Consider the following 12,449-nt stretch of genomic DNA (forward strand, 5'->3'; position numbering starts at 1 on the left):
AATAAAAAAGATCGTATGATACTGACCGAAAGCGCGCTGCTAAGTGATCTAATGGGAGAGAATTTTCGCCTTGTTGCATGCGGTGCGTATGCACGACGTGTGACGACTCAAGGATGCCGCGGCTGAATCCAGGGCTGAATCCAAGTATCAGCGACAGGCTGTGAGGACTCTGTGAGATTGCAGGTATTATTTTCAACAAACACCAAAGTACAAACAATAAACGAGGCGGCTTTTAACGGAAAGGAAACCAATTACAATATGAGCGAGAAGAAAGGAAAGGAACAAGAGAACAACGCAACAATACACGGGAAAAACACACGGGGGAACAGAACAAAGTGCTTATGATAAATGCAGGAAAAAGAGTCAAAGAGGAAAGTTCACACTACTTGTCTTATTCGAGCAACGAGCGGCGAGGTCTGGCGGGGTGTCGGGCAATCAAGGAGTCTCTTGGCGTTCCAACGTCGATGCAACGCTACCGCAGCGTTCGTGGGCTCCCGGCACGGTTCCCAGGTCTGGTATCCCGGAAAAGGTCACGTAGGCGCCAGAATCGGTCTATGTAGAGCAGCTGACGGGTGGTTGGAGAAGAGTGGCGCCTGGGCCTGGTGGTTGAGGCTCTCGACGATGGATGTCCAGGTCTGGTGGCCCGGACGTCTGCGGCTAAGGCCCAAGCCCGGAACTCGGGGAGCCAGCAGAACTCGTCCACGTCCGTCGCCCACCGCGCTCTTCTCTTCTCTGCCACGTAATCCTCTTCGACCTGTCCCGCGTTCCCCTCCGCACGCGCTCCTCGTGCTTTGTCTTCTCCTCACGAACGCCGCTGGGTGGCGCTATCTCCTTACAGAAGGCCCCCTCTTCGGAAGTTTTTTCCAAGGGAAAGAACTCAACTTCAGGAGAGCGACACCAGACGCGTTCGACGATCGCAACACAGAACACCGCACCACAGCGCGCACACTACACACCACACACAATACGACGGTCGTCAATGTTCCAAGCGTTCACAGACATTCGCACACACAGCACAGAGAGCACATGGAAAGTCAACGTGAAGCGTCCATAGAGGGCGAAGAAACACGGAAAGCATAAAAAGTAAGTAGCCGACACCCAAAAACAAACATGAACACAGATAATGCCAACAAGAACAGGTGTGGGCTATATTCTTCCGTATTCCATTCTTCACATCAAACCACTTCACCGTCGCGAGAACTCTTTCAACTAGTACTTCCGTTTTCCTTTGTGAAACCGGTTTCTCCAAACCGACCTCGGTCTCCACCATGGTTTTAAATGTCCCCGTCCTACGATGTTATACACTCTGTGCCGGCCGTTGTCCGCCGGCACCGATGGAACAACGGCGTCATTTACTTTGTTCTCCCTTTCCTTTGACACAGTCGGTTGACACTTAACACACGATCTGACATAACTCTTAATGTCAGCCTGTACACCGGGCCAGTAAAACGCACTGAGCACCCTTGCTATTGTTTTCCGTATTCCATGATGGCCGGATAATGCACTCTTATGTGCCAACTTAAGAACTTGCGTGCGTAAGCCCTTCGGTACCACCGCTTGCTCAACGACTTGGCCGGGACACACTTGGTACGACCGGAAAAGAACACCGTCATCTGTATCAAAGGAGTGGGCGGTCTGTCCCTTGCCATGAAATATTTGCCCCAACTTCCTGCGACACACCTCTAAGGTCGGGTCTTCTTCCTGTTTGAGGCGAAACTCCGGCCGTGACAAGTGGAGTGTGTTCAGAGTGGGGCTTATACTACTCTCTGAAACCTTTGCTGTCACCATACGGGAAGGAACATCGACCGAACTCGTCATGGCAAGCGAAACTGCCTGATCAGTTAGAACTGGCGGGTCAACCGGGAATGGAGGTTTAGCCCCGGGGACATTGCCTATTATAATGTCGTATAAGGGTGTAGACAAGCAGCGCGCGATGGCCTTACCCGAGAAGTATGGAGAAGAAATCACCACCTCCGCTTCCGGAACTTCTACACGAGTCCCATTGGCCAAGAATAATGTGGCCTGTTTCCCTGTAAGCGCCGCTGCCGGTACAAGGGATTCACGCACAACAATGCCGGTGCTGCCCGTATCCCGTAATACCGAACCAGGCTGGCCGAACACCTCACCGTGCGCCACGGGCATAGCAGTTTCCACCGGGTTGGAAGGACAGACCATCTCCCCCAACTGGCCCTCTACGCGCGTTACCTCTGCAGGGTTATCGGGATGTGAATGTCGAGGTGTCATGCAACAGGAGGACTCCTCACGGTCTCCTGGCCTCTTAGCTTTGCACGACTGGGCATCATGTCCTACCTCGCGGCACCAGGTGCAATACAATTGCTTCGGCTTCGTCCGACAATCCGACGCCTTGTGCCCAGTCTTGTCACAAAGAAAACACCGAAGGCGAGACTGTGGACCTGAAACCTCGTCCTTGGCTTTATTCATCGTATGCTCCCCTTGTTCTTTGAAGAACAACAAGTTATTTTGCCGCTGTGCTTCAAGAAAATGATCGGCAGCCTCCGCCAGCTTGGCAACTGTCTTGCCCTCCCGCTCACGTAAGAAAAGGGCTAAACGAGAATGACAGTTGTTCAGAAATTGTTCGCTCACAACCATCTCGCGAACCACCTCAAAAGTGCGGCCGTCACCCCGCATCTCGACCCAACGGTCAAAGAAGCTAAACAACCTGGCAGCATATTGCGAGGCCGTTTCGCCATCCTGGGGCTTGCTCTGGCGAAACTTCTCTCGGTACCCTTCCGCGGTGAACCTAAACCTCTGAAGCAAGGCAAGCTTCGCTTTGTCATAATCCACGGAATCCTCAGGCGAGAGCCGACCGAAGACCCTAAGTGCTTCGCCGCCAAGGCACAAGCTCAACGCCGTTGCCCACTTTTCTTTTGGCCAACCCTGCCCCGTGGCCACATGCTCAAATCTCTTTAAGTAGGCATCGAGGTCATCCCGCGCTTCATTGAACTGTGGTATGAGGCTGTGCGGGTTAATGGAGCTGGTCGATGAGACGCTACGCTCTCCACGGTCACTCGGAGGATTTGCGCCACCCTCCTTGAGCTTTATTTGTAGCTGCAAGTTCTGCGCCTCTAACTCCAAACGTTCCTTCGCAGCTTCACGCCCCGTCTCCAAATTCCGTGCCTCTAACTCCAAATTCCGTGCCTCTAACTCCAGCTTCTGCTTCGCAGCTTCACGCTCAGCGGCTCTCTCTTCCCGTGCCTTACGAAGCTCGTCCTCCACCCATGCTCGTAACTCCGCGCCGCACAAGCCCATGCGCTCGCCTAAAGTAACCAAATCTGAAGCGCTCATATTGTTCCTAAATTAACACAACAGGCAAATAAATAAAAACCGACCTTGTCCTGTCGTAGTGGACGCCAAATTTGTGAGGACTCTGTGAGATTGCAGGTCTTATTTTCAACAGACACCAAAGTACAAACAATAAACGAGGCGGCTTTTAACGGAAAGGAAACCAATTACAATATGAGCGAGAAGAAAGGAAAGGAACAAGAGAACAACGCAACAATACACGGGAAAAACACACGGGGGAACAGAACAAAGTGCTTATGATAAATGCAGGAAAAAGAGTCAAAGAGGAAAGTTCACACTACTTGTCTTATTCGAGCAACGAGCGGCGAGGTCTGGCGGGGTGTCGGGCAATCAAGGAGTCTCTTGGCGTTCCAACGTCGATGCAACGCTACCGCAGCGTTCGTGGGCTCCCGGCACGGTTCCCAGGTCTGGTATCCTGGAAAAGGTCACGTAGGCGCCAGAATCGGTCTATGTAGAGCAGCTGACGGGTGGTTGGAGAAGAGTGGCGCCTGGGCCTGGTGGTTGAGGCTCTCGACGATGGATGTCCAGGTCTGGTGGCCCGGACGTCTGCGGCTAAGGCCCAAGCCCGGAACTCGGGGAGCCAGCAGAACTCGTCCACGTCCGTCGCCCACCGCGCTCTTCTCTTCTCTGCCACGTAATCCTCTTCGACCTGTCCCGCGTTCCCCTCCGCACGCGCTCCTCGTGCTTTGTCTTCTCCTCACGAACGCCGCTGGGTGGCGCTATCTCCTTACACAGGCTCAGTGCTTAGGGCGCTCGGGTACCCAGTCGGACTTCCCGGGTGCGAACCCGGCCGCGGCGGCCGCGTTTCGACGAAGGCTAAACGCAAGAGGCGCCTGTGTGCTGTGCGATGTCAGTGCACTGTAAAGATTCCCAGGCGGTCGAAATTATTCCGGAGCCCTCCACTAGGGCACCTCTTTCTCTCCTTCTTCTTTCACTCCCGCCTTCCTCCCCTTCCTTACGGCGCGGTTCAGGTGTCCACCGAGATACGTGAGACAATTACTGCGCCACTTCGTTTCCTCAAAGACAGATTTTCATTTTCGAAAACCGGCGACAAGTGCAGCAGGCCCTAGAAGCAACATGTCTTTGTTGAGCTGGCTTCATCAAAAAAAAAAAAAAAAATGGCGGACAGTGCAGCATTCCCAGAGAAAAAAATTCGCTTGGGAACCCTGCGTGATCGTACGCCCATTTGTTTTTTCCTCATTCGAAACAAAGCTATATGAAGCATGCTCTTCCAATTTTAAATTTGCGCATGTTTGGCAATACTTTCGTGATATTTTAGCATAAGCGAAATAAAGCTGATTTCATTACGTTAACATTTCTTCAGTTTTCTATCCCACACAAATGTTCCTTTGAAAAACAAAATACAGTGAAATACCGCTTGAGCGAACTTCTCAGTTAAACTTTTACGAAACGCCGCCGAAACTCCACTGTATCGAAAGCAAATCTGTTTCAGTCAAAAGTATTTCAGGATAACGCAACATTCAATTCAGCGTGCATATTTCTGTTTATAATGCACGATATTGATATCATGCATGATATTGGCAGACATGGACCAATTTTCGTTCGCGAAAATTCGGACCCTCCAATTCTGAAGCTGCGCGCCTTGCGAACCTTCCAGTGCCGAACTCTCGCTCGCAAAACTTCCGTGATTGCATATCCGAAAGTGTTGGCTATAGGACGCTTGTAACATTTTCAGCCTCATGAAGAAGTCAAGGAAGGACCTGCTTTCCGACATAACGCAACGAGAATTTCAGCAAGAGACGCAGTAATCTTTCCGTAGAAGCTGAAAGCCTTTGCCGCTCAGCACGCATTGGTGCCAAAAAAAGGTACATAAAAGCACAGGCCAAATGGCCCGGTTTACGAATTCGTTAATGGTGAATACAAAAGATGGGAAGGTAAATACGTATATTATCAAAAGTTTCAAGTACCTAATACGTGCTCAGAGTTTTCAGTATTGTGAAATAATTTAATTTATGAACCATACGAATGCTTGAAATTTGCTATGGCCGATCAAAAAGAGTGGCTGCGCGCTCGTTTCCATCGCGCGAACTTTTACTCCCTTACTTTTCCTCCGTGGCGGTCTTGTAAAGTTCGTTCGAGGAGTATTTCACTAAATGTATGAGGAAACACCAAAACTGCTCTCCCTTGAACACAGCCAGCTACATTGTGATTTAGCACCAAATGTGAGCGCACTGAACGAAAATGCCCAATATTTTTTTGGAAAACCTGAAGTATCTAGCTGCTCGCATGCAGCGAGGGGCAGTGTTTCATTTCAAGTCCGTCTTGCGGGCACATCTCGGTACGGTGCTCACGACACGCACGACACAAGGAGCTGGCTCGCAGTGGCCATGACGGCGACGGCCACACGTCTGGCGGATATCGGCCGCCCCGCGAGAGAGATCTCTTCACGTAAGTGGCAGTTATGAGCAACACAGACAACGCGATAAAGAATGCACATGAGCCGTCACATGACCAAATACTACGCCTGTCTGTCGCGCAGCGATGTTCCATGCCGTAACCGAAAATTACCTGAATCACACACAAACGTCCCTTTCTGGCCCTTTTCCCTGCTACAGTTCGGAAAATCAAGCAGTTTGGAAAAGGTGAGAAACTATCGGTTCTTAAATTTCCCTGAAAATGCTTTCACCGAATTTTTCTCTCAAAATTCCCTGGAAAAGGGAAAATTCCCCCAATGGAACATCACTGCTGTCGCGTCGCTCTGTCGAAGGTGTTGCGTATTTCTGAATCATAATCGGCTTATGGTTTGGTTTATGGGATATACGTCCCAAAGCGACTCACGCTACGAGGAACGCCGTAGTGCAGGGCTCCGGAAATTTCGACCACCTGGGGTTCTCTAATCCAACTGACATCGTACAATAGACCGGCCTCTAGAACTTCGTCTCCATCGAAATTCGACAGCCGCGGCCGGGGTCGAACGCGCGTCTTTCGGGTAAGCAGCCAAGCCCCATAACTAATGAGCCACCGCGGCGGCTGAATCATATTCGTCCAGTCGCTACTGAAGCGGTCGCCACTGCACACATGGACGCAGCGAATGACGCAAAGTGACTTGACGAACAGTCACGGGGCCAGGCAACCTGTAGCATCTCTAAGCTCGCGGCATTGCGCTGTCACTTGGACGCACATACTGCTGTACCACACACGAGAGAGGAAGGACAGAGAGACGATAAAAACAACAACGCAGGAACACGAAATTCTGTGTTGGATTCAAAGCTGTTGATGCCTTTGCGGGAAGTGACTGGTGGGGCTTGTGAGGGCCAGGTTGCTCTTCCCGAGCTCCTCCTGCACACCACATGCCACTGTTGGCAGATGGAGGATACGAACCTGGTCTGGTGACGTCACGTCCCTCCAGGCAATGGAATTTCTCCGCTCTGGTGACATCACTGATAACGTCACTGCCCGTCAACCAATCACGATTTTTCTGGACGACGCAGGACCGTCGCCGCCGGCTTTTTGCTCCTCCAAGGCTTCTGTGCTATCTCATAAAAAGCAAACTTTCCTTCCTCTCATTTCCGACACACCGCGAATGCAAACGGTATACAACTTGGCAGCGAAGCCTCAACCACGCTAGACATCAGTACGCAGATGCATTGCCCTGCGGGCACGAAGCACGTATTATCAAAGCACACTAAAACCAGAACGTCGTGCGTGGAAGTTTACTTTTCCTAAGATACCGATGGAGACAGTACAGCGTGCCTGAAGAGCCACGCGTTCCATTGTTGACACTTAAAAATGTCGCGTGATAGCAGTGCGCCATTGGCCGAAGCAGCGCAGTGGAGTGTGACCGCGAGGGAGGCGCTGCCCCTTGCTGCATGCGTGTGCAGTGGTCTTGGGGCACTGCCACCTCAGGCGTTCAAATCTGGCATTCCTGTGCGTCCTGCAAAAATGTTGTCATGATCGCCGTGGCTTGTGAAAGTCTGGCCTTCTCAGCATTGTCACCATCGTCATGGAGTGGCAGGCGCGTTCACTTACACCTGTTGCAAAGCGCCAACTGTGGTAAGGCGGCGCATGCGCAGTCGGTGTCTCGCGCCAGTGGAACAGCAAATCACGTTGTGTCCGACCAGAGCCGCCGCATAACTGGTTCTGATGGCACCTTCGTAATACCAGAGGAAATAGAACCGACTCAAAGGAGACAAAAGATGGCGGTGGCAGACGCGGAACGAAAGTCGAGAAAAGGACGGCAGTGGCATGCCACGCTGTTCAGCGTCGACAGTCAAGGCTAGCGACACGCGACGCAGATTGCAGCCATCGGCCACGATCATTCTGATGCAACGCCAGTCCGAATGAGGCTCGAGAAATAACCCCGGCTCGATACAGGCCGCACCCAGAACTGACCAGTATGACGGAATAAAAAGGGCGTATCAATTAAGGCGTACTACAGCTGTACGCCTTAATTGATACGATGTGGCAATAGTAAACTGGAAACCAGGCTACAGGAGACGACAGCGTTCTTTTTTCCGCAGTACAAGAATATAAGTAGATGCTCGTTCTGCAGGGCCCTTTGACTCTGCCGGAGTACCTTACTTACTACGGTGCGATTATCAAACCGCAGCCCTTCCGACCACGTCGTATTTTTTGCTATCATTGCCACAAAGAAGGCCATATGCAAACCACCTGCCCTAATCCTGCTGCTGTGGTCGACATGAATGAACCATCAGTTCTTTGCGCCTTATGCAAATCGCCGGACCACGATATACGCTCTCCCGCTTGTCCAAAGAAGAAGCGAGCGAAGAAGCTGCACAAGCCATCTGTTAAACAGGATATTCCTACAAGTAATCGTTTTGCTGCCCTCGCATGTGATGACAACGACTTCCCTGAGCTTCCTTCAACTGACCCCGCTGCGCAGCACCCGTCTTCTCGGCAGCGTTCATACGCACAAGCGGCTCACCTTCGTGGATCAAATGATACACCAACACGACCAGTGCATCCCTCACAAGTGGATTCCACAGATGAAGACGCAGCTTTAGAAAATGCTATCGTGGAGGCTCGCCGTCGACTAGACGAACCCACCCAGCGCCGGGAACAGCGTCGTTCTCACTCCTCTAGAAGAACATTAATCACTCGGGAGCAATCTTCACAGGAATCACCCCCAATAACCACTGGACCCCAATCATGTGCCGACCACCCGTTAACCGTGACTACCCCGACAGTGGATAAAATATTGGCGCTCATGAAGCAGTTGACCTCCCTCATCATAGAAGCTCTTCGGCCTCGCCATGGATAGTGCATCATCTATGGCGGTGCAGTGGAACTGTCGAGGCTTTGCTAATAAGGCCACTGAGATGAATATCCGCCTTCGTGACGGAAAGTTGAAGGCATGGGCGTTCCTGTTGCAAGAGCATTAATTCACTACCACGCCTTTCGGGATTCTGCGCATACAATTCACCCTCGATCCCTGATCGCCGTTGCATCGCCTCCTCCCTCACCCCAGGTAAATCTGCAATTTATATTCACAGCTCCATTCCCCATACTCCGCTAGACCTTTCGCGGTGGTGCAACACACGTCAAGAGGTCGTCGCCCTTCTTGTTAAACCAGCACGCACCCCTCTTATTCTAGTTTCTTTTTATGGCCGTCCTAGCTCCGCATCTCCAAATCTTGGATGGGTACGTTTCCTTCGTTGTACCAACCCGGGTATCCCTATTCTAGTTGGTGGAGACTTCAACGGCGCACACACTTCGTGGGGTTACCCGGCAGATTCCTCAAGGGGTGCGCACATCCAAGGCAGCTTCTCAGATAATTCCTTTCAACTTTTAAACCACCCGAATACCTCTACCCGCCCAAGAGGTGGCCCGTATTCACCTGACTTGACTTGGTGGTTAGGGCCTGGTAACCCTCGTTGGGATGTTGAATCAGATTCTTGGGGTAGTGATCACTGCCCTATTTTTATCTCCCTCACTCCTTCGCGTCTACGGAAAGTACGCCGCGGCGTACGCATAACATCATGGGACTCTGTACGCGCTGACAATCGTTTATCTACATTCAACCCGTCTTCAGCAGTGTCTACCCTCTCTGATGTTCTTTCAACTCATACTATTACCAGTACTGTAAATGAAGGCGACCCAAACCCGGACATACACCTCCTGAATCTGTGGGCTCTTCGTCGCCAGGCCGATCATTATGCTTCTCGCAACCCTGAGCACCCCTTGGCTCTTCCCTCTCTTCACCGAGCTACCGCCCGAGCGCGGCGTTATGCAAAGCAACTAGGCAGTAAACGCTGGGCTGCATGGTGCGCCCGCCTGTCCTCTACGCAGGGCAATCGACATCTTTGGAGAGTGTTTCACGCCATGGAGCGCCTTTCTCAGGTTGCAGATTACACTGAAAGCATTCGCCTCGCGCTGAATGTGGACGAAGATACATTTGCACAACAAGCGGCCCGTCAGTTTTTTCCGCACCATGACTGCACCCCTACATCTCCTCCAGTCTTATCGGTTACAGAGCCTTCCGATGAGGTTACTTCTGATCTAACCATGGCAGAATTGCTAGCCTCCATTGAACGCCTCAAAACTACCACTTCTCCCGGGCACGACGGCATACCAAACTCTCTATTCCGTAACTTGGATGGGTCTGCTTTGCAAACCCTACTGGATACTTTCAACCAAGTGTGGCGTTCTGGTGTCATCCCTGGAGAGTGGAAGCATTCTATTGTGGTCCCAATACCCAAGTCAGGTCAGCCTCCAGTACCTCTTTCGGCCCTTCGTCCAATTTCTCTTACGCCTACCATCTGCAAGCTTTACGAAAGCATTCTCGCCGCACGCTTGTCGTGGTGGCTAGAATCACACAATTGTTACCCAGATTCCCAAATAGGTTTCCGTCCCCAAACTGGAACGGAGGATGGTCTTGCTACTTTCGCTACTGACGTGCTTCACCACTCTCCGCAGAGTCACCTCGTTCGAACGGTGATCGCGACAGACATAACAAAGGCATATGATAACATCCTTCACTCTGCCATTCTTGCCTCCCTTCAAACTCTTGGTCTCCCTCACCGGTTTCTCCTATCCATTCACGCCTTTTTAACAAATCGAACATTCAGTGTACGGGTCCATGGAAAGCCCTTTGGTAACTTCACTTCCAATAGAGGAGTGCCCCAGGGCTCCGTTCTCGCCCCCACATTATTCAATGTGGCTTTTATTCATCTTGTTAGAGCCCTAGAGACCATCCCTTCTATCCGTGTGCTTGCGTACGCCGATGACATAACCTTGTGGTGCTGTCACCCAGATGCGTCTATCCATCAGTCGGCCCTCCAACATGCGCTAGATGTCTTGACATCTCGCCTCCCACCTCTGGGTCTAACCCTCTCGCCTACTAAGTCATGTTTCATTCGCATTGGAAACAAAGCCGGCTTACGGAAAGCAGTCCATTTAAACTTTACAGTAGATAGTTCTCCGATTCCTCAGGTAGAAACTGTTCGTATTCTTGGCCTCCTCCTTCATACCTCTGGGACTGGCACCCCTTGGCTGACAGCCACACGTAAATCAGCTCACGCTACTATAGGTCTGATTCGTCGCATAGCTATGCGATCTGGTGGCGCAAGTGCTCATACGGCCCGCCAGCTTGTGCGCTCTATCCTTCAGCCACGGATAATATATCAGGCACAATTTCAACGTATCACCCGCAGACAGTGGGACTCCCTTGAAGCTATCAATCGTGAGGCTATGCGCGCCATAACATTTTTGCCTCGTTTGACACCCATACCCGTGCTTCAGGAGTTCGCCCAAATTAATACTCTCAGTGAACTCATCGACCAGCGGGTGGCAAACCGAGCTCGCAAACAGTCTCTACAACTTCATCGTTTAAAGACGCTCCCTCCGTGGTCGTATTGTCAGCTCACAGACAATCGCCCCACTGTTTCCCCGTCGGTATCAGCCGCGCATCTGCCTGAAGGGTGCATATTGTACACCGATGCATCACATACTGCAGAGCGGGGAGTTATTGCTGTATATAGTCCCTCACATCCGCATCTCAACTCTCGTGCGACGTACACCGCAGATACATGTACCCCCCTGGCATTGGAACTTCAAGCCATTTACAATGCCATTGCTTCCCTTCCGCTCGTTCCCACATTCAATGCAGTTCATATTTATACAGACTCCCTTGCCGCCCTTAAACAGCTTAAGGCTGTTCGACGCACATTCCAGATTACACAATTTACCTACTCTGCGCAAAATACCCATGTCATGTACGCATACACTGGATTCGCGGTCATGCTCACGATCCCCATAACATTCAAGCAGATGCTATGACTCACATTGACACATCAGACGACCCGCCACCTTCCCCTCTTCCCCCAGATCCGTTCCTGTCCCATGTCTCCGATTCACAAGCTCTGCGCCAGCGAACACGCGCTCTAATTCCTCCGTGTTCGCACCCTCTCCCCCGTAGTCTAACTAGGCAGGAGGAGGTATCAGTGCGCCGGATTCGGGCAGGGGCGGCCCTGACCCCATCTGTCCGTTATCGGTGGGGTGATAAATACCTGCCAGCAACTGACAGGTGTCCTCACTGCGGCGCTGCACCGGATAATTTGTGATGTGCGGCACCTGTTGTGGACTTGCCCAGCGACGGCCCCTATTAGAAAAGAGCTCCTCAGGGAGGTCGGCCTGTGGTGGAACCGCGACGGGGACTATGTGAAGCGGACTATGGACAATCACTTCACCAGCAGCCTATGCGAGTACCTCGCCGAAACTGGTCTACACTCCTTCTTTTAACTTTCTGTAACCTACATTCCACTCCCCCATTTCTCAACTTATGCATCAAGGCAGACTTCTCGAATAAAAAAAAAAAAGTAGATGCTATATAACTGCCAAAATTTAATGAATTGACAATTCACGCGTGCTACGAAAAGATGCCATTATTCGGATTGGAACATGCGTCACCTCACTGTCTACTCCTCTTCAGATTTGAAGTAATTAGGAGCCGCCGCGGTGCCTCAGTGGTTATGGTGCTCGGCTGCTGACCCGAAAGACGCGGGTTCGATCCCGGCCGCTGCGGTTGAATTTCTTTGGAGGAGAAATTCTAGAGGCCCGTGTCTGTGCGATGTCAGTGCACGTTAAAGAACCCCAGGTGGTCGAAATTTCCGGAGCCCTTCACTACGGCGTCTCTCATAGCCTTA

At 51.5% G+C, this 12,449-nt stretch overlaps 1 protein-coding gene across 6 annotated transcripts in view; it reads right to left on the bottom strand.

Moving 5' to 3' along the window:
- The window catches only part of Evi5 (ecotropic viral integration site 5), a 336,527-nt gene that overhangs the window by 202,422 nt on the left and 121,656 nt on the right, over positions 1 to 12,449 (bottom strand). The window contains exon 1 of one of the 6 annotated variants that reach the window (XM_089582017.1): positions 387 to 7,690. The exons of the other annotated variants lie outside the window; for them this stretch is intronic. The gene's annotated coding sequence lies outside the window, so the exon portion shown is untranslated. Of the gene's footprint in view, positions 1 to 386; positions 7,691 to 12,449 lie in introns of those variants that run through there. 6 annotated transcript variants of the gene reach the window in all.

Source organism: Amblyomma mixtum, chromosome 3 (assembly GCF_055824585.1).
Source record: "Amblyomma mixtum isolate Tamu chromosome 3, ASM5582458v1, whole genome shotgun sequence".
Taxonomy (NCBI): Eukaryota; Metazoa; Arthropoda; class Arachnida; order Ixodida; family Ixodidae; genus Amblyomma; species Amblyomma mixtum.